Genomic DNA, 5,418 nt, shown 5'->3' on the forward strand with positions numbered 1-5,418 from the left:
TAATTTAAATTTCATTCAAACTCTATTTTTTAATTTTATTATTTAATCAATATTTATACCCATTTACATTTAATTTTCATATGTACAAAAGAAATCAATATCGATGATGAGATGTTAGAAAATGTTGACATTGACACATATGGAGATAAAAAAGTTTACCATATTATACAATAGCATGTTAAGGTCAATATTGAGAATTTCTTCTAAGATGAAAGTGTGTCATTTCAAGCTCAAATTTTGAAAGGTCTCTTAACATAAAAGAAATTAAAAGATGCTACAACTCTATTGGGTATTCGAAACCCAACGAAAGATAAAAAAAGGTTAGGAAAATGTGATTCATAATGTAAATAGTGCTATACAAAAAATTGGAAGATATAGAAAGACAAACGATCTAGATGCACATAGAGCAATACAAATGGAAATGGTTTCGTCAAGTAGTAAAGAAAATCGTTTGGTAAAATCTATGGAAAAATATTAGGGACCTAATGAAAAACATTGTACAAACATAGGAAATTTTGATTACAAATAGATGTAAATGATAAGCTTGCTTGTTGGACAATTATTTGTAGGAAACCATACAAATATAGAATTGGAGAATATGTTTAAAAAATAATATATGAATATTGGATGAAAAAATCACGTGTTTCACCAAAAGCAAGGGATGCGATGCGACGACGAATAACACGAAATTAGTATGAAGAACATGCAAATCATTTCTTGGACACCACTAAAATGGATTTGTTCAATAATTTCATAGAGGATAATTATGGAATTAATGTCTCAATCAATACTTTTGTCCAAAAAAAACCATGGTATGTTAAACCTATCACGATATGTGACACTTATTGTTGTCATTATCATGTGGAATTTCAATTATATTATGACACCTTCCTTAATTTTGATAAAAAAATTCTGAAAAATTCACCTCCTCCTTCCATCATCCATGGTTTCATATCCGAAATTCTATGTGAAAGAGAAAGTCATGAATTATTTTACCAAAAGAAATTTGTTGGTAGTGATCAATCATTGTTTAACATAAAAGTGAAATGGAAGAGATATGAATATATGAATACATCGATTAGTTCAAATAATAGTACAAGTGCTGAAAGGCTTGAATTACAAGAAGAAGAAATTCTTGTGATAGATTTTTTGAAGAAATTTGAGGGAGAAATTTATAAGTACACCAAGAATTCGCACAAAGCTCAATGACAGGACCTGAAATTCAAAAAATATCGTGAAATATTTCCATCCATCAGGTCATTTTGTGAATAGTTGATTTTGGAGATAATTACGCATTTGTTGCACAAAATGAAGTACAAAGTAAATATTATCATTTTGACCAGTTTCTATGCTTTTCCATATTCTATATAGACATGCTAAATGAAATTTTGATGATGTAGAAAGCATTAGCGAGAATCGACATGTTATTAAAGAATAGAACTTTTATATCAATGATGATCGTACACATGATACAAATTTTGTACAACATTATTTTGATAAGATTTATGAATCATTGAAAGGTTCTAGAATAAAATTCAATGAACATTGGATATGGTCAAATGGATGTGCAGGTCAATTCAAATCTTCATGGACATTCTTTTGGTTATCTCGTCTTCATAAGAAAATCCACATTAAACATCATTGGAATTTCTTTGAGATTGGTCATGGAAAAAGAGAACATGATCATGGAAGGACATGTATAAAACAAGCACTTCAAAGATATCAAATGTACCACTCTGTAGTCAGACTTGTCTCTGTTGAACAAGTTGTTCAATGGTGTGATGTTATACTAAGCTATCAAACTAAACTATCAAGGGAGGTATGAAGGTATGTACATATATGTACAAATTAACTTGTATATAGTTTTAATATATGATAATTTTTATTAATCTTATATTTTTAAACATTTATAAATTATATAGTATAAAGAGTATGACGACGTTTATCTTCAACATATATAAACAATATTTTCAATAACATATTTAAATTCTTGTTTGAAGCTACTATAGGTTTTTTTGGCATATTGTAGTCAAAGATGTAGATAGATCGATTACATATGTTTTTTTCAAGGTTGGCATTGATGTCAATATGGCATTGTTGGAGATGGCAAATATTCTTGTGATACATGCCTTAAACCATTTATTGATGTTTCCCTAAGTACATGAAAAAACTCTAAGTACATTTATGCCCTAGATTAGTGATGCATGACCTAAATGCCTAGAATAATCTAGACGATGCCTTAGCTCTAACACATTGATGCAATTCCTAATACTTATGATGCCATTAAGATACGTGAATGGAAGCCTATGTGTATGAAGCCCTAATCCTAATGAAGAATCCCTTGCCCTAATGTCCATAAAAATCCTTAGATCATTGATGATGAAGCCTTAAATGAAGATGCCCATGAATACATATTGAAAAGGCACCCTAATCCTAATCAGCTGGATGACCTAATTATATAAAGAACGAGCCTTAAACATTGGATGCCTAAAAAGAAAATCCTAATGGGTTCCATAAATAAAATAATAATGATAATCTCACAAAAATAATTTTATTGATGGTAAAATGAGCCTATTTAAGAATGAAATTGACACCAACTTGTAGAGAATATATTTCCCTTTCTAACGAGCTATTATATGCCTCCTAACTTCTTCTAGATTGTGAGATTTTTTTTTTCAATTTTAAATATTATATTTTTTATGCAAGCTGACCTAAGCTGACATATGTAAGTCAACTCCATGGCCAATAGATGTCTCTCTTCACCATAATATCAAACAAGTATAAATACAAGCTAAAGCTCCTCATTTTGGGTTAAATTTTTGGTGAAGATCTCTGAGGCAAAGTGAACAAGAAAGAAGGAGAATTGAAGCTGAGGAAGATATAAAAAATATTACTGCGTGGGTAAAATTCTATTGGTCTAATATTATGGTTTTTGGCATACATTTCAGAATTTTTGGAGCAGATTTCTTCACCTCTTTTGGAGTAGATCTCTCAACATTTAGAAGCTAATAACTCAGCCCTACCATATGCCTATTCTTCGGCTAGCAACTCAGCCCTAACTCAGAGCAAATATCAGACTATTACAGGCATACATTTCAGCCCTTTTTAGTTGTAGATTCAGACTTGAAGGCATAGACTTTGACCACTTGTTGCAGACTTCCTTGTAGACACTTTTTGCAGACCTGTGGCACTGTAATTGCAGACAACAAATTGTGATAGTTATAGTCACCTACAGCTGCATTTTTAGACAAAAAAATGATGGATTTTCTGTAGACCTGTGGTAATTAAGTGGTTTTTTCTTTGGAGAATTGGTTAAAGATTAAATGGATACATGTGTTGATAGAACTGATGAACTTGGATAATGAAAGATCTCATACCTGTCTGCAAAATATCTCAGATCTATGGGAATATTTTCTGAGATCGAATATGTTATAAGAAAAATCACGGGATTGGTTGCAAGCTTAGTTTGTGTCTTGTGGAATGGTGCTAGAGTTGTGATTTTTGAAGCTGAGATCTGCTTAACCTAAGAAGACATAAGGTTTTGATTATGATCTTGTGAGTAGGTCTTAAGAGTTAAGAGTAAATAATCTTGAAGAGCACCTTGTAAAAGCAGTGTATTGAAGAACCACTATAGATTTATTGATTGGAAAGATATTTTGCACATTTTGGGTAGCCTTGTTAGGCTTAGATAGACAATGCTTGCTATAGTCTCTTCTTGTCAATAAAATGAGGCCAAGTTGAAGCCTTTTAAGAATTGTTTAAAAGGCTTTGTTGAATCGCAATTAAGATCTAATATTGTGAAGCGGACTCTGGAGGAGAACCTTGAAGCAGCTTGTGGAGACTTGTCTTGAAAAAGACCATTTGCATCTTGAAATTTTTTTAAAGATTTGTTGAGTCACAATTGAAGGCTTGTAGAAGGTTTTTTGGAGACACTTTGTGAAGAAGTTTTGAGTTGCTAGAGAAACCTTGAAGTTGTTGTTGAAGAATATGTGCAGAACTTGGGACAACCATTTGAAGACATTTTGTTAAAAAGCCCTGACTAATCTTGGAGATAGTATTGAAGACATTGATTCATCATTTATTTCATCATGAGGTAACTTGGATAAATTGATTAGTAATATGAAGAATAGTGGAGACACTTTCACGTGAAGAAAAAGGTTGTCATTGATGATGTGATGTGGAGACTAAGTGAAGGGACATCTGAAGACTGATAGGGATCGTTCAAGAAGACCTTACGAGCCATGAATTATAACCAAACATAACTTGATAAAGTGAAGTTATAGGGCTGGAGCCCTTGGGGTTGGTCCCTTGTAAAGTCCAAGTTAGTGCTTGGCAAATTTAGGATTGGTGTCCTTGGAGTTGGTGCTCCTAAACTTAATGTTGGTGCCTTGGATAAGATAGGGTAGAATCCCTAGAGGTTGGAGCCTCACTAAAGTCCAAGTAGGTGCTTAGCACATCCCAGGTTGGAGCTTGGGTGTCTTCATCAAGGGTTGGACCCCTACCCATATTATAATTGATTCACTATAGAGATTACATTAATAAAATAATTTTATTTCTACTATTCATTTTATGTTCTAAATATAAGTGATCTAACTGGTAAAAGTAACAATTGAAAATATATATTGATTCATCCCCCTCTCAGTATTTCCAACAATACAAAACTGAAATAGTAAAAGTGACTCGGAAATTGCATTCAATAAAAACAAAGGATTACCAAAATGTGTTTGCATTTGATAAAAAAAAATATTCTTGTTTTTGTCCTGTTTGCATAGAGGACACACAATCCAATGATCTTTGTGAAAGAAATATGTATGTAAAACCTTGGAAAAATACAGAACTAAATATAAAGGGGAAAATGTTAGTTGCAAGCTTCAAAGAGATGGAATCAAAGGATACTATAATATCATCTGAAGGTTATCGAGTTTCCGATCTTGTTAGAGAAGGTAACATTTCAATTAATCTGAATATATATATATATATATATATATATATATATATATATATATATATATATATATATATATATATATATATATATATATGAGGACACACAATCCAATGATCTTTGTGAAAGAAATATGTATGTAAAACCTTGGAAAAATACAGAACTAAATATAAAGGGGAAAATGTTAGTTGCAAGCTTCAAAGAGATGGAATCAAAGGATACTATAATATCATCTGAAGGTTATCGAGTTTCCGATCTTGTTAGAGAAGGTAACATTTCAATTAATCTGAAATATATATATATATATATATATATATATATATATATATATATATATATATATATATATATATATATATATATATATATATATATATATATATATATATATATATATATCCGTGTGTGTGTGTGTGTGTGTTTTGTGCTTCTAAAATTAATGTGTTTAAGTATCTAGATAATAGTTCAAATAT

This window comes from Pinus tabuliformis, chromosome 4_2, assembly GCF_031772625.1.
Source record: "Pinus tabuliformis cultivar Carrire ecotype Pingquan chromosome 4_2, CPIR1, whole genome shotgun sequence".
In the NCBI taxonomy this organism is placed as follows: domain Eukaryota; kingdom Viridiplantae; phylum Streptophyta; class Pinopsida; order Pinales; family Pinaceae; genus Pinus; species Pinus tabuliformis.